The 26,786-nt window shown below is 30.2% G+C and overlaps 1 protein-coding gene across 1 annotated transcript in view; it reads left to right on the top strand.

The window, feature by feature from the left end:
• The first annotated feature begins 207 nt into the window (after positions 1 to 207).
• LOC148313091 (poly(rC)-binding protein 3-like) overlaps positions 208 to 26,786 on the top strand; it is an 87,274-nt gene continuing 60,695 nt past the window's right edge. The window contains exon 1 of the mRNA XM_088268384.1: positions 208 to 237. The gene's annotated coding sequence lies outside the window, so the exon portion shown is untranslated. The remainder of the gene's footprint in view (positions 238 to 26,786) is intronic.

Below are 26,786 nucleotides of genomic sequence, written 5' to 3'. Positions count from 1 at the left end.
CCTTGTTTACAATCTTTTAAAAGATTTTAGTACCATAAAAATCCAATCTAAATATTTATCTTAAAATTGAATTCTCCTTTAGATATGTTAGGAATATTCATAAATTAATTTTGTTGCATGAAACGATCCGTCTAATGAATTTCTCAATGAAAAAGTTTTTAATGATATATTTTTATTTGTTTTAGATTTGGAGGAATTCAGATAATTGGGATTCTCAAAGAGCCTTGATATAATAAGGTAAGGATCAAAAGAATCAAAAGAGTTTATTAATTAATTGATATTAAGGGCATGTTTTACGTGTATGGTTTTGATCTTTCAAGATTTTTTTCGTTTTATTAGAATTTCAATATAAATAAATAAATAAACAATTCATTAACAACATTACTGATGAAAAACATGAAAAAATATTTATGAAATAATTTATTAATAAAATCACTAATTTTCATAAATATTAAACGATGATGGATAAAAAGCAAATTTGATACGCCTCAGGATACACAAATCATGGAGGCAAAAATTGAATAAAGTTTTTTATTACGATTCAATTTATCGAAAGTGTACGTTATTAAAAAAGAGAGCTTTTTCACCTGAAATTTTCTCTTTTTTTTGTTAGAGGTAATTGAGTTAGCGGAAAACGTTTTTTGTTAATTTGTTCGGTTTTCGTTAATGTTGTGAATACCAATTTTTTTGGATAGAGACCTTAAAAATTAATTGCGCCTAGGGCGTATCAAGTGCCTATACAGCCCATACGTACAATAGAGTCGGGCTTTTTAAGCTTTCGTGTCTTGATAAAATAGAACATCTTTTAATAAATAATATAAGAAATTTACTTTGAAAATTATGAATGAGATGCATTGTTTTCCTTATCATAATTTTGAGAATGACTCAGATTGGCATAAATTCAAATATAAAGTACATTTAACAAAAATATGTTTTCAAAAATAAGCTATTATGTAAGTCGTTTCATAATTTTAAAAAAATATGAATAAAATATTTGATAAAGTCCTAAACAAACCCTTTAAAATGGATTTTTTTAAATATCGTTCAATTAACTAAGGTATGAAAAAGATTTTTATCCATTTTAATTTATATGAATGATGTCAAAATTATATTTATTGACTAAGTGAGTTTTTACACTGCCTAAACGGAAGTTATAACATTTAATTGTTCATGTTAACTAATAATTAATTATTCTATCAGACACTGGATTATTCACCCAACGGATGATATATCAATATTTTAAAAGTCTCAACTTGTTTTTCTATAAATACCTACATAAATTTCATGAAAGAAGATAAAAGTCTGAGCATCCTAAGGCTTACGACCTGGAATATATTTCACAATTTTTTCAACAGATGGCGCCACAATCAGCTGCATAATAAATGTTTATAAAAAAATATGCAAAATTGATATTTAATATTGGGTAGAACGATGAACGTTACAAATGTGCGTAAAGTGATAATTCAAGCCAGCGAAATAGTAAGTATTAAGCCCAGGTACACTCAAACTTTTATCTTATTTCATTTAAAAACACGAAAGATGTTTAATATCAAGTCATCTTAAGCAGTTTTGTATTACAATGTCAATGAATTACTTACAAAAAACTATTTTATAATAAAACTGAAATAACCACTACACACTGTGTTTTGATGTTTCCACAGTTTGCAAAATAAAACCCAACTAAACAGTTTTTGTGCTTGTTTTCTGAAAAGAACAGGATGTGAGTTCTACGTAGAGCAAATATTGTTTCAGAGTTTTATTCCGAAAATATGTGATTTCAAATTGACGTTCTTGCGCTGCGAGTATGTTCTCCATTAAGGCCGTGTTCCTCACAATGTACATCAGAACTTTGTCAATTGAAAACTACTGAACAACAACAAATATTTCAACCAACTCTTTCTTAAGAAGTGAAGTTATTTTTCCATATACAGGAAAAGCGGAATCTAAACTGAAACTTTATATTTATCCTACAATAAGCGATATTCAAAGATCAGTTATCAAAAATTTAAGCTAAATTTTTTTTTGTATAAATTAGGAATGTAAATCAAACGCATATTGATATCTCAACAAAAATGAAGAAAAGTACGGATGTCTGGGTGTTAACAGTACTAATGTCATAGGCTGGTTTAAGTAATCACTTAAGACATTCATCTCTCTACCCGTGATTGATGAACACATTAAATCAATTTCGGAAGTCATGTTTATCCTTCAATTTACACCTTATTTCACATGCTAGTTCTCAGCACCATCTTTGGTGAGCTGAATAAGTTTTAAGTGTATGGGTGTGGTATGCACCCCGGGTGACCGGGATATTGCTGGTATTCTCCGTTACCTCTTTAATCGTTCCTATCGTTTCTATCATTACTTTTCATTTATTTCAAAAATAAAATATTTACACATATACACTGTTCGAATGCGATGCCCTATGTACTATTTGGGATCAAAGTGAAAATAAATATTTAAAAAATATATATAAGTCAGAGCACAAACACACTGTTTTATATTTTTTTTGGTTTCATCTTTCAATTTTTTTTTCAAATATTCATGTCGTTTTTATTTTAAAATCTATAATAAATGTACTCATATATTCTAATTTTCTAAGAATACATTTTTAATATGATAAGGATAGCTTACACAATTTAAACAAATCAAAGATCCGTATTTCGAATTTTTCGCTTTTGGACGAAAAAGTTAACATTACCTTCACCCACATATATGTATCAATAATCTAACAAATTCTCTGAAAATGCAAACAGAGGGTTGTGAAAATAAAGGGGTGCCTTTGTTTGATATTTTTAGAAACACGATCATATCTAATTCCATAAAAAATAACAAAACTCGATTTTCGTCCTTTTCAGGTTTATTCCCTGAAAGTATTATTATAAGATATTCATGTAGGGATTTTGTAACTACCCACGAGACCCATTATTCACATTACCTTCTCCTTAAATGTTTATTTTGAAGGATGACGAATGAGAAATACAAGGGACATTATCTCATTATATCACCCTACTCCCCCTACACAAAAGATTCGTTATGTATATATGTATACGTTAACCTTCTTTATAGGGTTTTATTCATCCCTTGTTTGACAGTAATTTTACGTTTCAGTTATTATATTAACCTTTTCTAAGGCCAATAAATGGAACAATCTATCATTTATTAACTGACTTTATTATAACGGATCAATGATACATACGTAGGAAGAATCTTCAACTTCTGTTTGTGCAATTTATTATTAAAACTTCATGAAAAATATCATTACAGTAAAAAATACATAAAATTATTCAACTTTGTGGAATACCGGAGCAATTTTAAATATACAAAACACGCCAGCTCGCATCTACTACGCTGAGAAAGTCGTATACTTCGCCGCCGTCATGGAGTACCTGGCTGCCAAGGTGTTGGAGATGCCCCGCAATGCCGCCAGTGACAACAAGGACACCAGCATCACCCCCCGCCATCTGTAGTTGACTATCCACAATGACGAGAGCTCACAAGTTGCTCTCCGGCGCTACCATCATACAGGGAGGCGTCTTGCCCAACATCTTGGCCGTGATGCAGCCCAAGAAGACCAAGAAGAAGGCCACTTATCCCCTTTCAGACTCTATTTTTTATGTGTCATTATCAATTTCATATCAAAATCAAAATTTGTAGTGGGCTATCGTATATTTTGCCTTAATTCATACTGCATACGTATTAAATTCAACTGTTTAGTATATAAAAAACTGTTTAACTCGCGTATTTTTAAAATTTTTATCAAACAAATTTTATCAAATGCTTTTAGATGTTTTTCAAAAACCAATGTTTAAATATCTATTTGACAAAGTCACAAATTTGTTTTGTTTTGTGTTACCATTCGTAGCGCTATGTCTCGGTACTTCAAGGCTAAAATAGTTTCAGATTGTTTTGTAGCCCACCTTTTTCAATTGGCTTCCTTATCCATCATGGAGATCCTTTGTACGGATTCACAAACACTTTCATTTGATTCAATTTACTATTACTTTAGTCGAATTTTATTTAAAACTTCGTTGGGTACATTTGATAATTAGTTAAAATCAAATACTATAATATGAATAAAATAAAGTGAATTTTAGTTTCCTTTCTCTTTATTTCAAATATCTGAAGAACTTATTATTTCTAATATCGGAAATATAAAAACGGGGATAACGTTATAAACTTTATAAACCGGTTTAAGTGTGTGATTGATTAATATTCCATATGGTGGGGATTTTTTTATGAAATCCTCAATTTTCATACCTAATATAATATCTTCAGACTAAGAACAAACTATTTTTCGATGAAAAAATATTGAATGTGAAACAATCTTATAATTATGAATATTGTTGAGACGAGACAACACAATGAGGTGACATTGTTAAGACTCGTTATTTATAATTATATGTTTGATGAAAAAAAATATTTGAAAAAAACTTAACTATTTGATTGCCAAATAGAACCTTTTTAATCTATGATAATCCATGATAAAATAATCAAGAGTTAATAAATGTAATGTTACATTACAGAATGAGCTTTAAAATATATGGAATTTACTGTAGTATTCAATTCACATGAGCGCAGTTGTGTACTATACAACACAAAATATTATTATACTCGTATACCGGTTGTATCACGGAGCAAAACCGACTATGAAATTCAATAAAGCGCAGATATTGTAAGTATAGCGAACATAACTTTTCATTCCATATCTTTCTACTGCCGTGTTTTCAGGAAGCGAATAAAACCGAGGTAAATTTTATATTAAAAAATATCCATTGTAAAATGTACGGATGAATATTTCACGAATACGCCATAATAAAAATTCGTCATAGGTTTGCGTCCTGCGAACTGATCCTTTGTAAATAATAATATCGTACAAAGAATAAAAAGTTATTAAAAAGCATTTGCAAACAAAGATTTAAGCTTGAAATAATCCAAGGAATTTGTTTAGATAGATTGATTATTTAAATAACTGATATATGATATGTATATATATATATATATATATATATATATATATATATATATATATATATATATATATATATATATATATATATATATATATATATATATTTATATATATAAATATATATATATATATATATATATGTATATATATATATATATATATATATATATATATATATATATATATATATATATATATATATATATATATATATATATATATATATATATATATGTGAACATTTTGAGTGTGTCCAAATACTTGTTCACAAAATCTGGATTATCTCCAATTACAGGAGTTATTTTCATATTATTTTTTGACATCTCATCAAAGATGAAGAAGAACAAGAAGAATGAATGCCCAGACTTCCATATTCTTCTTCATCTTTGATGAGATGTCAAAAAATAATATATATGTGTGTGTGTGTGTGTATATTTATTCGCATAATTCATTCGTTTCATTGTTTATTTTTTAAAGAATAAAGCTTTATTTTAGCAGTATTTTTTTTTTATCAAATGCAGTCTCAAAACGTAGATGCGAATAGTTCTTTGAGAATTTTATATAATTGGCATTTTTATTAAATGTATAAATGATGTGCCTTATTTTACGAAAATCATATAAAGAAAGCATGTGTGTATATGTACCGATGAAAGAGCCGGGTGTAAAAATACGTACGTTGACCAATAAATCAGGGTCTGATCTGTCACATAACATACCTTTATGGTTTCAAAATAGACATATTATATCAAACATTTTGTCATGATATCAATAAAGCACCCGTGTTTATATAAGCCTTAAACTAAACTTATTTGAAATCATTAATTAATTCACCATTTTATTTGGTTAATACCACTGTTCTTAAAATTTACTTTGATACATGTTTGATGCATTTTGCATCATACGGTATTCGAAAATGATGCGAAATGCTTCGAAACTCGTGTCACAATAGCTTTTAAGTAACAGTGGTATTTACCAAGTAAAACATTAATTAAGAATTAACGTATTTGATTTTAACTAATTTCGACTTTTTGTCTCTTCCAGTAATTTCAGCAATACAAAATTATTTATTCAGAAACGTTTTGTTTAAGTTACAAAATTTCGTACTGTAGATTCAAAGTAACTTTCTTTGAAACTTACATTACATTAACATCTCTGGTGTAAAAAGCTGTCCAAACGTCACTTCAAGCCCTTTTCTCTACAACGTCGATATTATAGCATTATGATACATCGGTATCCCTTCCCTGGGTTATTTTAAATTCACATTTCCACCCCGGATCAAATTTAAATTGAAAGCTTTAATAATGTAATTTAATATTCATTTAATATGAAATTGATTCCAGGGTAATCAGATTATAAAATAATACATTTTAAAGTCATATATCATACAATTTGCATTCTTCATGTTAAATTAACTGAACCATATGAATTATGAAAATTTATTATATGTATTTATCGTTAACGCTTAACTAGTAAAGTAGTAAGTGCGTTCGTACATGAAACCTAGGGATCGATTCCTAAAGAATGAAAAAAAAAATACAAAGAAGTAAAATTTGTTTTTAACTAACTAGCTATCACGCCGCTTCCGCAGGGGTAGGCTGAGAGAATAGAACGCCAAACTATTCTGTATTTTCAAACCATCTCCGATTACCCCAAACCTTCTCCGCCTCTTCCACATACATGCATCGCCTCATACCTACCTGCCGATTATTCCGACCACCTTCAAGTGTTTAAACAATTTAATTATGCCAAGCTTTTCTCAGTCTTCTTCTGCTTCATTTACCGACTAAATTGGCCTCATGAATATTTTTTTACTGTCCTTTCTTCACTCCTTCAATTCGCATGTCATCTCAATATGCCTATCTTAATTTTAATGTGTATTTACATACTTTAATATCTATTTACGTATTTTCTCTGGTTTTATATACATATCTTTCCATCACTCAACATTTTATGATAAAGTACAGTTTACTCCGTCTGCTTGCGTGGTGTAATGGTAATCGTTTTTAGCTACCATTCTAAAGGTCCCAGGTTTGATTCCCAAGGGGGGTAATAATAAATATCGGTAATTTAATTCTGTAATATTTATTTAATATTACCATCGATTGGTCCCTGAAGAACAGGAGTGATTACCTTGCCTTCATGTAAGTAACGATTAAGATAACACTGTGTCAATGTGATGCAGTGCCCTATGCACCATTGAGTGCATGTAAGGGTTAGAAAAATAAAGTTTACTAGGTTTATTTACAATCGACAGGAATAACTTTAATTATATTTTTTTCTCTCACAAATAACGATCATTAAGGCAATTCAAATTTATTTTTAACGAATGTTTTTTCTATCAATGAAAAAGCAACCCTTAATTTGAAGCACATTCAAAGGAAACAGGTAAGAATAAATCTTTTTTGAGAAGAAATAATAATTTGAAATGGCAAAACATTTTGATGTTTGCTTTCAATTTATCAAGAACTTTGACAGAACTGGCATTTCGTATTTCAACTAGACGCTCAATTTTTGTTTTCTTTGCGTATGCAATTTTCCATAACCGTATTTGATTTCAATAAACACGAAAATAGGAAAAATAAATATTTCATACTAAGTTTTTATTATCAGAATTTATGCTCACTTTTTCCTCTTTATGGTTATTTTTTATAGGAAAACTAAATTGCTATAAACATCTTTGCATTTACGAATTTCCTATTATTTGCATTATTTTTAATAAAGCGTTAAACAATATGCAGCTCTTCAGACAGGAAAATAAAGAGATGAAAGTGTTTTTCGATAGTATAATAAAATAGTAATCGGAGGGCATGTATGACTAGATGTATGGGTGTGAAGGAGGCAAGGAGTGTATGTCAGGACAGAAGAGTGTGGCGTTTCATCCTTTCTGCCTACCCCTGCGGGGAAACATCGTATTGACGCAATGTTATTTTGATTTTTACTTACATGAAGGCAGGGTGATCACTCCTTCACCTCAGGGACCTGTTCAGGGTTATATGAAATAAATATTAGATTGCAAAATCACTAATGTTTGTATATCGTAGTCGTACAGGAGAAAGCGACTAACTAACAAAACGTAACATGTTCAGGAGGGCCATTTAAGTCACTTTTGCTTGGCAAGAAAATAAATATCAACGCAGTTAGTCATTTTTAACAAATAAATATATTAAAACCACTCTGGGAATTTTTCAGGCTAATTTTAAGCTAGTAAGATATCAAATAGTAACAAAAAAATGCACTTAGTCACTTTCTCCTGTATGACTACGATATGTAAAAAATACTTTTATATATACAATAGAAGCATACATATGTATAATGGGCTATCCGAACTTGTTGTAATGTAGTTGTCAATAATAGGTAGCGAATGTAACACGTGTATAAAGTGAGCACTAAAGCTAGCCTATGTTATAAAAACCTGGAAAATTTTCTTTATTTTTTTTTTCTAAATATGTTGAAAAATATTAATACAAAATCTCAAAATTAGTACTTTTTAAGTACTTTTAATGTACTTTTCCAACTTTGTAATGTAGTTGTCAATAATAGGTAGCGAATTTAACACGTGTATAAAGTGAGCACTAAAGCTAGGCTATGATATAAAAACCTAGAAAATATTCTTTATTTTTTTTTCTAAATGTGTTGAAAAATATTTATACAAAATCTCAAAATTATTTTTTTTTTCAATTGGTATGGGAGTTTGTGGTGAATTTTGGATTAAATCTTCCTTCTTAATCTATCTAAGATATCTCGTATCTAAGATAAGCTTCCTAAATAAACGTACTGCGGGATATTATTTTTAAAATGTACATAATATTATCTCCATAATAGAAACCCGAAAGGAAAAGTTAACATTAATTCCGACTTCGAGAACTTTCTAGATCTGTTTTGAGATTCCCGGATAATTTATTTATATTTTCCGTCTAATATATTGCCGAAGCCAGCGCCCCGATAAATCTGGGAAACAAATGTTTCCTCCATTATCCTCTCTATATCTGATACTTGCCCAATTTCCCTGTAAAACATAGGTGGCCAACATTTTTAGTAGCCGAGTCAGATTTTAGAAATGAGATTCCCTACCGGGCCATAATACAAAATTCATTTTATTATTCAAAGCCAACAGGATATATATATATATATATATATATATATATATATATATATATATATATATATATATATATATATATATATATATATATATATATATATATATATATATATATATATATATATATATATATATATATATATATATATATATATATATATATATATATATATATATATATATATATATATATAAATATATATATATAAATATAAATATATTTACATATATATAAATATATATATATATATATATATATATATATATATATATATATATATTATAAATATATTAATTTAGTACTTTTCCAACTTATTTGCATGTTTAGCTTCTTAATGCTGTTTAATGTTATACTTTTTCAAGATAGAAACATAATTATTGCATATCAGGCATGTTGGCTTTGTTTTAAATTCCATGAAAAAATAGTTAAGAGTCCATCTGTCTTAAAAACTTCTCTGTTCTTCTGTTACTCTTCTCTTCTTCAGTCCAACGTCTTTACTACTTGACGACATTATGGGTCTTGAAATTGTCAGGATAGTGAAATACTCCCATATATAGGATATGACATGAACTACGCACGATGGAATGTTCTTTTGGTGTTTTTGTGTATGTACACTAAAGGAAATAATGTGTGATTTGCTCCACGGGCCGCAAGTAGACACCCGGCGGGCCGCATGTGGAACGCGGGCCGCGGGTTGGCCACCCTTGCTGTAAAAGGAGCTTTCCAAACGCTGGGCCGGGAGGTTGCAATAAAATGGCACTGCGCCCCGCCGCGGGTCAGCAAACAGGGGTGGCATTATTGTAGGCAAAATAAATATTTGAAACAAGGATTCAGTGAACTGTGTGTGATGTGTATTGAAATTAACTCAAATTTGCATCTCGCGCTGAAACTATCAAAGGACTCGGTGCAGCTAAATTTGTTCACTCAACGTGTTTACTGACAAATAAGAAATTTTGTTGAAACACATTTAAGGACGTTGTAATAGACTATTACGCCGTTTTACCTTATTTCAATGATATTTCAAGTGCTAATTTATGAAGGTAAGTATATGGATGACCCGTGTGGGTTATTGTGCGAGGTGCCAGAGCAGGATATTTAAAAGAAATGCTACCTTACAGTTTGTTTATTGATATAAAATTCTTACACGATTTGATAATGATTTGATATTAACTTATTTTAATTCATCTAATTGATTATTGAACTTTGAATGAAATATGAAGCTAAAATATACGTTCTTTAACAATCAAGCGATGGCAGGCGATTCTCGCCCCCGCGCTCCGGTTGGCTGCTTTTGTTGAATTCGCTCAGTGTTGTCAACCTGACAGTAGCAGTATAATTCAGTGTTGTCAACCTGACAACACCAAATGGCGTGGCCAGACGGCTACAAGTACATTAATTATTGTATCAATAAGTTTTAATCTACAAGTGTTTAAATTTTAAAATAATCAGCATATCATTCCATAAAGTTATTGCCGAATCAATAAATAATACAGTGTTCTTGACGACTGTATTTAAAATAATTATTTGTTTTGTGAACATAAAAAACATCGTATTGGCCATTTACGTAATTAACAAAACAACGAACACACACATTCATACATACAGGCCCCGTGGCGTAGTTGGGTAGACGCTTGACAACGAAAATGGCGTCGCGGGTTCGATTCCCGCCAATTGTAAAATAAATTCAGAAAAGATTATTTTTTTAATTGATCTTAATTTTGGTGATACATTTTTCAAATTTACTTTCCATATCCCTACTGTCCTACCTGTAGAAGAGTCTCTTAAAGTAGAGGCTTTGCGGGTTATTATATGTATACACACACACACACACACACACACACACACACACACACACACACACACACACACACACACACACACACACACACACACACACACACACACACACACACACACACACACACACACACACACACACACACACACACACACACACACACACACACACACACACACACACACACACACACATACACACACATATAGTTATGGTATAAGTTCCTTGAAACCATATTGTTAGTGATAAACGCGTTTGAATGACATGCATAAAATTTCTAGTCTAACTCTTGAAACCTCAAAAAAATTCACTCTTATGTTTATAAACATTTACAGAAAATCTAAATTTATAATGATGAGTTTTTTCCCTTGACTTTTAGTATTAATTTGATATATTAACAAAGGAACAAATGCAGTGCCCGTTCTACATTGGGTACAAATACGGATAAGAAGAAGAAGAATGTTAAGAACAACTTAATAAAACATGCTCTCCTTATCGTTCACTTTGTGTAATACCACTTTAATGAGAACTTGTTTATGACTACCGGTTTCGTATTTACAACTTAATATTGTCAGTAAACATCTCACTTTCAACAAGAATTCAGAATTTTGAAATTAATAAAAAAATATTAGATTGTTCGTTATAATCGATGTATGGTGTAATTGAATTGAATATTCAATATCCAATAATCGGAAACATGTAAATTTCGGCGAGTATTATCATTTTGTTCCGTTAGCCCAATAATTCCATCGCGTCCCATTTGTATGAGTGTAATCCCTCTTGTACAAGCTAGCATTGTTTCAACCCGTCTATAGTACAGCCTACCAAAATGTCGGAGTAGTAGGGGCTTATCATACAATAACACTGAATTCCAATATGATGTACTGTACAAAAGTGTAAAAAATTCTAGCAGATTGCTTGAACACATAACCACTTCATATTCGCTTAGTATTTTAATGCAATAATCCAGGGCTGTGGAGTCGGGGTCGGAGTCGCAGTGTTTGGGCTGGAGTCGGAGTTGGAGTAGGAGTCGTTAAAAACGAGCGACTCCGACTGTTTTTTCGTTAAAATTTTTAATTCATTTTTAAAATTATTATACTGAAATATGTATTGTTCACGAATATTAAACTTGCAGGCGTAAGTCGCGATGATTTGGTGAATCACCGAGATCCATTTAATGCATAAAGTATACGAAAATGTATTTATTTCCTTGTATTTATTTTTTGCCAGTCATCGTTCTGCACTATCACTTCCACGTATTGATATGATTGCGTTACATAAACAAAATTCTCTCAATTTCTCTATTAAATTTTGTAAGAGAAGGGATCAGAGGTATGTTTCCTTGGTAATAACAAAAAATGGCTGTATGCAAAGGTAGGAAACAACATAATAAAATTGAACTTTTTTATTCGGAGTCGTGGAGACGGAGTCGTGTAATTGGTAAATATAGGAATCGGAGTCGGAGTCGTGTCTTTTTTCGGACTCCACAACCCTGAAATAATCAAAAAAGAATAAATAGTATAATTAAATGCGTGTCATAACGCAACAAATTATAATGGAGGTTGTGTTTTATTAGTATTCTGTTAATATGTGCCTTATCTAACATTTTTTTTTAGTAATAACCCGCTAAGCCATTATTTTTGAGGCTTGTATGCATAAAGATAGTAAGGAAAGGGAAGGTATATGTGAAAAATACATTACACACCCAGACAAATTGAAAGCGAATACTTCTCGTATTCGTTTTGCAATTGGCGAAAATCGAACCTGCAACGCCAGTTTCGTAGTCGAGCGTCTACCTGGCTACGCCACGGCGCGGCGCCTGTTGATTGAAAATGTAAATTTTTCAGTCTAAATTTTGACAGGTCTAATATTTTTAAGGCATCACAATCAATACTATTGAAATAGTAGTAGTCTGAAATAGAAACAAGTTTAAACTTAAGTATGCATTCTTCTAACTCAATGGTGCATAGGGCACTGCATCGTATTGACTTAAGTGTTGTCTTGGTCTTCACATACATGAAGGCAGAAACGATTCAGGGACGAGTCAAGGTTAATATTAAATAAATATAAGAGTGTAAAATCCCTAATATTTATTTTTACCCCATCCCCTGGGGATCCAACCCGGAACCTCCAATACTGTAGCTAAACACGCCAACCATTACACCACGGAGGCGGACAGATGTATGTATAAAATTTTATATTTGTTTGCTCTGTTATATTTCCGTTTTCCTGTTATTCAACCTGTAGGTGAGAGCATAAAAACGAAATTCTATTGTCTGACCCGCTTTCCTCATCACAATTCTATTTGAAATACAGACGAGGGGGTTAAGTTATATAAGAGAAAAAGTTGAGAGAGAGTGAATTTAGAGTATAAATTTAGTTCAGAGATGGAAACCAAGTTGTTCTCCAAATTGTATTAAATTTCACCTATGTTTTTCAATCTTTATGTTATTCTTTTAAAATTTATTATTTGAGATTTTTATTAATATTCCAATAAATATAAAGAAGTTTTTTCTTGAATATTTTTTGCAGATACTTTGTGGCACATTTTATAAACTTTATAAAATAAAACAACATTGTTTTTAACCAACTTATTCTTGGTACGCATTTTCTCCAACCGGTTTCGACAAGAACCTTGTCATCATCAGGGTTAAATATATGCCAATATAGATTTTTAACATTAATGATGAAGGTTCTTGTCTAAACCGGTTAGAAAAAAATGTACCGATAAAAAAGTAGTTATAAACAAAGTTGTTTTATATTATAAAGTTAATAAAGCAGTATTTTTGAGATGGGAACATAGAAGTCTGAGTATTTACAGGGTTCGCGACCATTGGCTGAAAAAAGTGATCACATTATACGCTATTTTAAATATTAAAAGCATTGTTAACTTTGTGGTATGATAATATTAAAATTTCCTTCACATTCATCGCTCACTTCGTATAATATCACTTCAATACTACCGGTTTCGGAAACGCCATTCCATAATCAGGTCAAATATACACTTCTTTCTTTATTTGCCTACATTTTTGTCTATATTGTGTACATTTGTCTACATTCTCTCAGTCTACATTTGACCTGATGATGGAATAGTTATTCCGAATCCAGTAGCCATGCAGTAGTGTTTTTAAGTGGTAATACACAAATTGAGTGATGAATGATAGGGAGAGTGTTACTTTATACACTGTTTATACATTTTAAAACTTCCTTTTAAGATGATTGACTTCAGGTAGGATATTTAAAAAAAGAAAAGGAAGATATGAAAAATTCACCTCAAACACCTAAATACGTTGAAAATTTTTTTATTAAATTTATGTTGAAATACTATCATATTAAGATGAAAAAGTATAAAGATATCTAGATTTTTACATCATAGCTAGCTTAATGCTCACTTTACACACGTGTAACATTCACTATTCTACATATTATTAAAAACCACATTACTAAAATTTCGGATAGCCCATTTGTATATATGCTTCAATTGAAAAAATCAAAATCATCTTTTAGTAAAATTCCTGCGACGTTCATGGTTAGAAAAACCACAAACCTACATGAAATGTATCCTAGATTCTCCGAAAAAAAATTTCAGTCTAGGAGACTGAAAATATCTTTTACAATTTTGTAATACCTTTTTATACCATTTTACTCACAATACATTAAGTGTGTTCAAATCATCCATTTCCAATGCTGGATTTGCTCCACTTAACATTTATTCACGTCAATTTTTTTTATTGATATCCCAATTTTTTGACATGTCCATAAATTTTATTTTAAAAATTCGTTTTATGATTTACCATAAATATTTGATTACCAAGTGGAAATATATAAAGTATCATGGGTTTTATAATGTTTAATAGATGAAAAAATATGTCACAATAGTCACGTATCGATTTTTGTTGACAAGAGGGATATTTGTGTCATTTCATACTTAGTTTTTATAAGGAAAAAAATTTACTATACCATAATATTGTAATTTATTTATTTATATTTTTATTAACAGCTAAGAGGCTTTTAAAGTTCAGTTAAAACAACAGCTCAGTACAACAGAATATAAAAATTAAAATGTAGATTATGTCTGTGTGTGTGGGGGGGGGGCTTATTGATCCTATTTGTCATGCAATGGTGAATAGGACACTGCATCACATTGATAGATTCTTTTAATCGTTAATTAATTTATGAGCTGGTCACCAGATTTCCGTTTCGTATACCAGTCCAAAAAGATAAAAATAAGATAAATGATGATATTAAAAATATAAATAATGGGGTGAAAAATAAATTGGATTTATTTTTAACCACGAACAAGGATTTTCTAGCATGTCAGCAAAATACGCTAAATACGGATGTAGATGAGAACTCTTATTCCTTTCAATTTTTTGCATCAGTGTAAGATGAGTACCATTTTTCATCAATTCAATAAAATCTTATACTTTCCATATATATAAAATTAATTAAAGGCAAATGTCCCACAGTTCTTGTTAACTAAGAATTTTTATTAATATTATTTCCACAATCTGTTTCCAAACATCCACGAACATTTTTACGATTCTTTTAGATAACCCCATTTGGTTAATAACCTTTATATCAGCACGTTTTTATCGTCATTTGAATATCTGGCCTAAGCAGCAAGTTGCATGCTGGAGATTTGCAATACAGCTAAAATTCTTATAATTAAATATCTTATAATAAATTTTTTATAAAGTAAGGAAGGAATGCAAAGCGGAGATAAGCATTATCGATAAAATTAAGAAATGTGTGTTAAGATGGTTTGGACATGTAGAACGAATGAGTGAGGAAAGAACAGTAAAACAAATTTATGAGGTGGATGTAATTGGAAAAAGGAGCAGAGGAAGACCAAGAAAAATATGGCGTGATCAGGAATGCCAAATACTTGAAAGTGGTCAGTTTAAGAGTTTAACGAAGAAGAGGCGAAGAATGTTTGCAAAGATAGAGTGGTGTGGCGTTCTATTCTCTCTGCCTACCCCTGTGGAGAAGCGGCGTGATGGTTAGTTAGTTAGTTAGCTAAAATTCTTCAAGGCTTACTTTTATATAGAGACATTTTGTACTCAAAAAAATTCGTTTCCCATGGTAGAAGTAGGAAAATAATAGTTTTTGTATTTTAAAAAAAAACTTTGTATCTATATTCTCTTTAAAAAAAATTGAGGTTAACGTCAAACTTTGTATTATCTTTAAAAACAATTTTATTTAACCTTTTTTTATATTCGCTTAAAAATCTTTGATTAAGGTAAACGTGAAACTTTTCATTATCTTTAAAATGTTTTTTGAACTTTTTTTTTTGCCTATCTTTTCCAAAATTTTTAACTGAGGTAAACGTCAACCTTCTTTTTTGCTGTTTGTTCCTTTTTTGTGGACGTATCATTCAGGTAAAAAAAACATAAAACGTGTAATTTATTTGAAATTATTCATTTTGAGTTTTAAAAAGAAGTATTTATTAAAAACAATTTTTTTATTGATTATTCATTATTTTTAACTCAGAAAAAACAGTTTTCTTAGAATAATCTTAACTCACCCACCCTATATTATGTACATACTCTTAATTCCTTGTTTCTGTTTGTATAACTTTAGATACTTATCTCGTTTTCGCTTTGTATACTTAAAAGCTTCTCTTTCAACCTCCTTTAATTGGAGTCGACGCTTTTCAATTAAATAATTTCATTCACACTTAAAGGATCTTATTTAATCCTTGGAGATCTAATTTGATTTTAATTCTAGCGATCTAATAGGAATTATTAATTCTAATGAAATCTGAAATGCTTCAATTCCTCATTAGTGAATAACAAAATAAAATAACGTCTTTTCAATTCCGGGAAAAATTACTTACAGAGAATATTAGACAGTTTTATACGAGACATTTTAAGTTTGTAATTTACAGATAAAGTAAATTTAATTTTTGTTTTAGTGGCTTTACTAAAAAACGATGAATATCATTTATTATCTTCATATTGGTTAATGTATTCATGAAGCATTTGTTCCATTTTTAGATAGGTGGAAATAAATATTGAAGCAAAAAATCCGACAGTCATATTTTTAAAAGACTGGATCAAATGAAAAAAGCGCTAAATTTTCTCCTCTATTTTAAATTCATAAAATAGCATTATTTGTTATCAACCGGAAAAAATGATAAAATTTTGTCCTTCTTTACAGTTATAAAAAACATCTCTAAAACGTCAAACATACTTTTTTGCATATGTGACTCTAAAACGTTTAATCTTTGATATTTATACTGTAGGTACCATTAGGGTGCCTACTATAGGGAGGGGCAGAGAAGATGCAATGATTTATTCTTCTTGACATATCGCTCACTCGTTTCAGGAACATCATAAATCAAAAAACTTGATTTTTGAGGAGAACGTTATTAAAGTTTAAAAATATAATACAATGTATGAAAAATAAATATCAAGCCACTTATTGAACTTTTTACTGTGCAATAGATCTTTTAAGTTAAAACTTGAAGGTTTTTTTCTCCATTTGAAAAATATTTAGTAATATAAAAGTATTTAGTAAGTAAAATATTTTAAAAAATAATTAAACAATACCTTTTCTTCAAAATGCAAAAACAACACTTTCACCCTGTAAATATTAACTTAAAAATATGTCGCTTGTGCTGGGATATAGTACATTTTCTGGGCATTCCGAAAACATGCACAACTAAAAATTGACGATTTTTGATTTATGACGTTCTTGAAAGGAGTGAGCGATATAATGTCAGCTTCCTCTACATCTAGTCATCCATGCTCTCTGGATATTTAGATTTTCGACTCAACCAAATTTCAGGTTCTTTTTTATTTGGTAGTTGCAAGTCTTTCTTAGCCACCTCGCTCTGTTTTCCCACTCACATTTGCCAAGTATGAGTATACTCTCTATATCTTAGTCATTGCCTGTGCATCAATTCGCTCCACACGTCCAATTCACACAAAACCCCTTTCAATCAGTTTATTTCTCACTTAATCCACCTTTGGTTTCTGAGATAAATGTTTAAATATTTTATTCTCTTTCTTTACAATACTTTACATTACAAGACTGTTCACATTGCTAAGGTGTGTTCAACGTTCAAGTTCACCCTTTAATGATCAAATGCAGTACCCTGTACTCCATTTTGTGAGCTTATGTATGTTTTTATTTTTTTATTTAAAAATATTAATTAAATATAATTTTTTGATTTGTCATTAACATTGAGCAAAATTATTTTGACTTAACCATAAAAATAAAACACTTGCACAATACATTTTTTGAGTTAATTAATGTAAATACGACTAGTTTTGAGAATTACAGATCATATCATCATTTTTTTATTCACCTGTTGATGAGAATATCTGTAGTTCTCAAAACTAGTCGTGTTTATATTAATACACTCGAAAAGCGGTCTTACAAGAGTGCTTTATTTTAAAATATAACAATTGTGTGAATTGTATTTATTATTGCATGTTAAAGCTAATATTTACCGCTTACATAATTGATTAGTGTACTCTTTAATTGGGCGCGCAGATGTTGGTATTATAAATTGTAGTGCAAGGCAGTAAAACCATTACAGTAATTTATTATACCGCCAGGTGGCACTGCAATCACTAATACCGGGTTTAATATCAGGATCTGCCTTAACTACCAGACACTTCGTCTTCGTTCTGAAAGCTTTTTGCCATATGAAAAAGGTGTAGAGCTTTGCTTCTATGCTATTTTGTGTAACTAGTCCGAGATTTTATTCAAGATCCAAAATGTTAATAAAATACTTTTTGGGGTTTGTTTCAGGGTTTCTTGTAGCAAATACTGTAAATATTTTTACGATTCGAGTATTTAATTGAAAAGCATTGTTATGCAGAAACATGTAGTTTATTTACCAAACGTAACGGGGTAGTAACGTGACTTTTTAAAAAAAATAAAGAAACCTTTTACGTAGAAGTAATAAAATGTCCAAAAACGTATTTTGATAGTTATTTTTTTAATATCCTTATTTAAATTTTGTCCTAAATCGTGCCAACTTCTCGGGGATTTAAGATACATATTTACATTGATAAGACGTACATTAATTTATAGAGTCGTTAAATGGTTCAATACTAAGTCCAAGGTTCCGTCTACAGTATACTTTAGGATAGGTTTGAAATTAGTGCGCTTATAGTGTATGTAAATATATTGGTAGAAGAAAACATTAGTTTCAAAATGATGCAATATGAAGTATTAAATAAAATTTATAATTTGATAATATTACTTACATGTATATTAATGAAACTGTTAATTGATAAAGCAAAGAAGATAAGGAGTAGAAACATGGTTTGATGTGATAGTGGGGAGGGAGAAGATACAATGAAGGTATAGTATGATGGACTCTTAGGGTTTCAAGGATAAAGAGTAATGATTTCGACGTTTTTTGAAGTTCGTTGGAGATAATAACTTTTTAAGTGGAGACGTTACTCATTCTACTGTTCGGCAGCAGTGGATGAATAACTAAGGGATGATGTTTTATATCGAGAAATGGAAAGTGTTCTCTCGATAAAATATTTTAGTGGAATAGGTTTTGATAAATATTATAAAGTAGTGAGAGTGGTAGAAGGTCTAAGTGCTGATGAAAACAAAGCCATTTTATTTTACTGCAAAAAGGTGGTACATAGTTAAATACTTTCAACTATGCCAAGTGTTTTTATCATGCACACTCTTCAGACGATCGAAAAATTCGATCCTGGTTTTAAGTTTGCAAATATATTGATTGATTGATTCGGCAGTCCTTTGCGGTAATATCTATCCATTTTTAATTAAAGTTTTACTTAGTTAATACCACTATTTCTTAAAATCAACTGTGACACGTGTTTCGATGCATTCTGCATCATTTTCAAAGACCTTATGTGAAGCTGATTTAGGGACGTAGAAGATATATTAGTAATTTGGAACATTAAGACTCCTTTCTCAACTTTATTAATATATTAAATGATAAAATACACTTTACATTATAAAATAACGTAGGCAAACAAATAAATTTCTTAGATATCAGTTTAGAAATAATAGATAAAAAAATACTTTTGATGTATATCGAAAACCCACACATACAGACACTGTAACTTCCTCTTGTTCGGCCCATCTACTTAATCATAAACTAGCTAGCTTTAACTTCATGATCCATAGAGCACTTCAATTCCCATTAAATGATAATAAGTTTAAAAATAACCTTACCTGGTTTTTGATTTAATCTTTTCAATCGTAAATCACGTAATTTTAACGAGAATTGGTTAGTTCCCTACTTGGCCACTTATACGAAAGGACATTATATGTTATCAATTATCCCGGAAATCCTGGTTGAATTTAACGAACACAGGACACATCCTATTGTTCGGGCCCTTCAAGAGGCTTATGAGATTATTACTATCTGTAATTATTATATTATCACTTAAGGACATTTAATTAAGGGCGCCGTACAAAGGCTTATACAAATCTCCACAGTAAATCAATGGGGTCCTTTCACGTATGTATATAAACACACACACACACGTGTGTATGTGTGTGTGTTTATTTATTTAAAAAAAAAACTTTAACTGGGAAAGTCTAACAAGGTAAAGAGTGACAGGTTTCCGAGAGAGGATGATGTAGAGCTTCAAACTCATCATAAAACTGCTTGTGGATCACAGATGGGGCTGGACATGTGGCAGCACTGGAGCACAGTAACAATATCTTCAGAATTTTCGACATACATATAATATAATATTGACAGTATAAATTTTTTTGTGGTTAGTCTTTTTACTAGTTTTATTTTGATTTTATTTTATAATTTAACGTTGTTCTTGACAAAATATGCCTGACGTAAAAATTGCACTCACATCTTAGTCAAGCTCGAATTTACAATTTAAAAATATGTGTATAAAAATAATTCATAAAAATTATGATGATATATTTTCTTACGATGTTAAATGCATTTTTTAATCTCTTATGTTTTAAAATGTAAATTTTTCAAATTACGTTATAAGTTTTGTGTAAAAAATGTACAATGTTTTATTCGTTGTATTTTATTCACAGTACTCCATATAATTGCACATACGTACCCGGGAGGGCTTTACTATAATTTGTTTATTTTGAAAACATATTAATACATAAGTTACAAATATAATATTCCCGATGAGAAATTTCCATTACTCATTTTGGATCATGAGATTAAGGTTAACAAGACTGAAACACAAATATTTTTTTAAAGATTTAAAAAAAAAAAAACAAATCTAACACAGGGTTTTAGTTTGAAGTCTTAAGTCAGGGTGTGAGGGTGGAACGAGGGAAGCTCGTAAGGCGAGGGGTAACGAATGTGTTGTCATTTTTCAGATTTTTGTACATATGTATATTCGTAAATCACTTCATCATTCAAATGAAAATGTTAGCATTTTTGACAGGTACAGTGAAAACGCCTCATTTTATTTTTCATTCCCGATTCATACTATTTTTTTATAAAAATGAATTCACTAATTTTTGACACATCAATATTTAACCGTAAATAGTTATTCTTTCAAAGAAAATCCTTTTTACAACGTTATTATGTTAAACCCATCTGAGAAAGGGATTCGGTAAAAATTTGTCCACACCTAATGGTGCACAATATGTGTTACAACCTTTTGATAAATTTATAAAAAAAACGTTATTTATAAAAAAATTCAAACAAACCCAATGAAAACTCATCCGTATTTATTAAATATATACAAAAACGAATCCTCATATGTGTTGTAATCTTTTGATGGATTTGAAAATATAAAAAACGTTATTTCAAAAAATAAAAAAAACATATTTGGTCAAAACTCATCGGAAATATATCCGTACATATTTAATTTATACAAAAACACATCCTAATATATGTTTTAACCTTTTGATGGATTTAAAAAAGATAAAAAATGTTTATAAATATCAAATGTTCTTGATAAAAAATAAAATAAAACAAATCTGGTAAAAACTCGTTTGAAATTTATCCGTAGATGTTCTGTAAATCAAATTTTAGTGGAAAAACACCTCCATTAAGGTAAATTATCCAATAAACAGAGCCGAAATATGAATCCTTCGCATTTCTATGGTTACATTATGACGCAATTATTAAATGTTTCGTTTGATGTAAGCCACAACGGGTAATACGATACGGAGGGTTAAAATTTACATAACGTAATATAAAAAGAATCAAATTAAATTTGTTCAGTAATATAACTACTCTGTATTACAGACATATGTATGTATATACACATAAATACAACCTAGCAACCTTACGAACATACTTATACTGAATAACATGTGTCCACAGGATGTCCCTTAATTTGCAATCCCATTAAATATATTTTTGAATGTCATATGTTTAAGCACTGGATTATATTGTATTTGAAGATAATTTATCGATCAAGATAACACTGCTTTGATGCAGTGTAGTATTAATCCTTCACTTTATGCAAATAATGATAAAATTACATTAAACATTCTTAAAACAATTCATGGAATATTTGATTAAATATAAAAAATATTTTGTCTTATTTTATTTTTCCTTATCCACTCAAATTTTTATTTTCATTGCTTATTTTAATGGAGTTATCGAACCTAAATTTCATACTATGTTTTGTAAACAAATTATTTTTCTGGCAAAATACATTTGGTAGCAACATTAACTACCTATAAATTCACCTTCATCATAAAAATGGGAAAATAATCATATAATTTCCCATATTACATAAAGTAATTTATAAACATTTATTTTTTATTACTTTCACAATACAATGTGGTATTTCTACCACTCTAAGGGAGTAATTTATTATAAATTGACTGATTCTGAATTGTTATTGAAAATAATGAGAATTCGAGGGATGCAAGTAACAACCTATTTTTTCTATTTAATAGGAAAAAAAATTGTAAATCGTATCACGAAAATGTCCAACATTTCAGTAAATATTTTGAATCGTACAGTCGTACTCGTATTTATCAACGTTACTTAAACGTAGTTTTTAGCCTTGTCATCTTTAAGAATGGGGTTGAACAAATATATATCTATTCTTGATTATGACAATGATTTTGTCAAAACCGGTTGTAGAAAAAAAAAACTCAAAAAGTGGTTAAAAACAACGTTTTAGTTTTATTTTATGATTTACTTATTTCAATTCAAATGTTATGTTTAACTGAAGAAAAAAATCCTGGGTAATCATATCCCTCGTACGTTTCTCAAAATATTTGGACACCCCTGCATACATTCACTATCGCCCTTAGGTTTCGTAATAGGGTCGGTATCCCTTATATGGTGTATCTGAAATCGGTGAAATTCTCACAAATCGAATCAAGTGCCTTAAGATTGACCAATTTGAGGATCGACAGGAACCCAAATCCCACGAAAATTTTCTAAATGGAAGCCTTTCTATTTCTTAGGATCCCTACAATTTTCTTGAATTGAATTCAAATGCAAATATAATTTCCATTTTTACTTTACTTCCTATCTACCTACCTGCTAACGGATGTGGGTCCTTAGGCTTATAGGCAGGTACTTATCTTCTATCCCTTATTTACACCCAATGGTGCATAGGACACTGCATCGTATTGACGCAGTTTTATCTTGATCGTTACTTACATGAAGGCAAGTTCAGGTAATGTTAAATAAATATTAGAGTGAAAAAAATCACGTATATTTATTTGACCTCCACCTCTAGAAATCGCACCCGGGACCTCCAGCACGGTGGCTAAACACGCCAACCATTACACCACGGAGGCGGACAAATATTCAAATATCAAACCATAAAAATGCTCCGGTAGAAAGAGTTCATATTCAAATATATTTACATTCTGAAAAACTGCAATTGAACAAGATTATTGTGAAGCTGTCAGAAGTGTATAAAAAAATATTCATGTTTCACGACTCCGTCCGCCCTCCCAAAGGGTAGGCTGGGTGCCCCATCAGGCAGCAGGTATGCGGCATATTAATATCCGCCCTGGGGTATGCTAAAAGGGATATGGAAATGGAATTCTATGTTGACTGATTTTACACGTCAGTACCGACGTAGGTACAAGCCGACGGTAGTAGGAAGGAGGCAGTAGCAGGAAGAGAACATACCATCATCCCTTGTCTAAGGATATGCAAATTATTAAATATTTACCAGACAGGGATCCTTAATGAGTCTGCTTGATTAACTTAAAAGTGAATAAGACATGAATGAAATATTAACCGAGATCGTCAAAGTCGTCAATTCCTCACAAAAATAGGCAAAATTAAGGAATGGGTAAATGTTCAAGAGTGAAAATGTGAAAATTGTAAAAGTGTTTTCCTTCTCTTGTGTATATTATAGTTAAATAGATGAAAATAATTAAAAATATATATATATATATACAAAAGAACTACATCAACAAGACACATAAGGTAGCTGAGTGGGTCTCTGCAAAAAAAAATGTTAATTATAACTATAAATAACACGTTAATTCTTATTTTAATTTAAAATTACAGTTAAAATTTATAAGTAAATGTATACAAATTAATGAAAAAATTATTTGAAAATCATAATATTTCGAGCAAATTCATGTAGGTACATAATTTATCGTAGAACGGGGCTACTTGAACATTGATGTGTTACTTGAGCCCAGTGCAAAAAAAAAATTTAGATTGTGGTATCGATCGAAGTATCGTTACAATACGTGTCACATGTCAGGGAAACAATGAATCATGTCGATACGTTCATTATTGTAGACCAAATACAGATTTGTTTTTTTTTTGTACTGGGCTCAATTAACACATCAAATTTCAAGTAGCACCGTTCTACGGTACTATTTTGTAATGTATAATTGTACTCTTTTTTAAAAGTTTTTTTTACTTCAGTTGCGATTTGTACACAAAATCGTGATAATAGTCACTCGAGAGTTCAATTGAGATGTACAAAAATTTGGACCTACTTAATATGTTGTATATTTGTTATTTCAATCATTTAATTTAATTCCTTTCCTATAAGTTTGTAAATAACTCAGCTCCCAAACATTCTTTGAATTTGTTCTAATTAGGTCCATTGTGCTAGCATTATGCCAGTTGCACCTGTTAAGTAATATTTAACTTCTACCCTTTAAAGGAATCCTTCGGTCAAAGGTAAACTATCCTTAAAGCCTTTAAATAGAGTACCCTTTACTAGTCCTGCAGTTACTTCAAACTCTAAACAACAGTGGAATTCCAAGCCTTCTGTTTACTGTACATCTCACTATTCTATAGAAAATACAACCGGTCGTCTGAATAATATTCAAGAATTTCCTATCATCGACCAACGTAGGAATCGAAAGATAAATAATTATTGAGCAAGTACCAATGATATTTTTGTAAAAAAAATAAGTAGGTATTTGAATAAAAACAAAACAAAATGAAGTGTGAAATTTATAAATTTTCATTAATGAAAAATAAAATAAAATAAATATTTTGTTTTTTTTCTATACTTATTTGAACAAATGTTATAACGAGATTCTCACAAAATTTTAAAACATATTACAACTACTAGTATCACTCCAATATCTGCAAGGGTAGGTAGAGAGGGTGGAACGCTCTTCTATCCTGACAAACATTCCTTGCTTCTTTCACATCGCCTTTTGAACACCACCATCTTTTAGATCCTGATTGATCTGGTCGTACCAAGTCTTTTTCGGTTGTCCTCTTTCTTTTCACTCTTTTACAATCATCAAATATACTTTTTTTTTAGTCATTCTCTCGTTCCATTTACTCCAAATGTCCATACCACCTGAAATAACTTTTCTCAATATTTTCAGTTATCTCTAGTTCAGCAATTCAGCCCAACATTCCCTTCTTATATCTTCGTTTTTAATTCTGTCATACAACGATTTTACACATTTACGATTTTAACATACTCATTTATTATGACAGCGAATTTTACATACTAATAAATAAAAATCGTGATTGAAATAACTCCGAGTACACCAAAGTCCAATATTTAATAAGTAAGTAAAACATTTAAATATATACATCATTTTGAGTGTGTCCAAATACTTGTTCACAAAATCTGGATTATCTCCAATTGCCATACAGGAGTTATTTTCATATTATTGATTTTTTTTTATTATTTTTATATTTCTAATCAATTAAAAGCTGCTTTTCATCTCACCAATAGATGTCTTTAGTGATTCAAGAACATTGTTTCAAAATTGGTTCAAAAAATAATATGAAAACATTTAAACACTAACAAAAAAATAAAAACCATTTGTTGATATGGTCATAAAGTTAATAGTACTCATGCTGTATTTTTTCAAATAATTCAATAATTTTATCCAACTCATACGTCGATAATATGGTCCATTATCGCACATTGTGTAAATACAAATACACAAGCTAAACACTTAATCGGGTTGCAATGCACGCAGCGGTGTATGAATCCGCCATTTTGTATTGTTTTGTCTTTCGGTGTTTCCCGCCCAAAGTTGTGACATCTTAATCTACACGAGTTGTGACAACGCTGAACTGAGCAAACTGCCATGTGACTGTCACAATGGCTGTCTCGTTATCACGAAATAGCGGCATCGCACAGCGCTTGCACCGAATCTAGAGATACCTATTTGTGTGCCGTTTTCAGCTAGAGTGCCTCTCAATGGTATCAGAAAGGAAGAACAGGTACCTACCTACCCACTTTATAGCCTATAATATCCATATAAGGTGAAGCAAAACCAACCTTTACTTATATATGGTGTTCAATTTTTCATTTATAGAATATTAACTATAGATTTTAAAATTATTGTTTAATTGATAAACTTAGGGTAACTTACTTTTATAATTTAAAAAAAAATATTAAACACTTGATTATATTATTTAATGAGTTTTATTTCATTACTCACGACTAGTTTCAAAAACTAACAGACGTTTTCATCTACAGGTGAAAAGTAAAACTTTAGAAATGAAACGTAATGAAATAAAAGTCATTAAGTAAGTGGTATTGTA

This window comes from Brachycentrus maculatus, unplaced genomic scaffold, assembly GCF_059751285.1.
Source record: "Brachycentrus maculatus isolate JH-2025_06_01 unplaced genomic scaffold, ASM5975128v1 h1tg000023l, whole genome shotgun sequence".
In the NCBI taxonomy this organism is placed as follows: domain Eukaryota; kingdom Metazoa; phylum Arthropoda; class Insecta; order Trichoptera; family Brachycentridae; genus Brachycentrus; species Brachycentrus maculatus.
The sequence above is the reverse complement of the archived record's forward strand: the minus strand, read 5'-3'. Positions and strand labels throughout refer to the sequence as shown.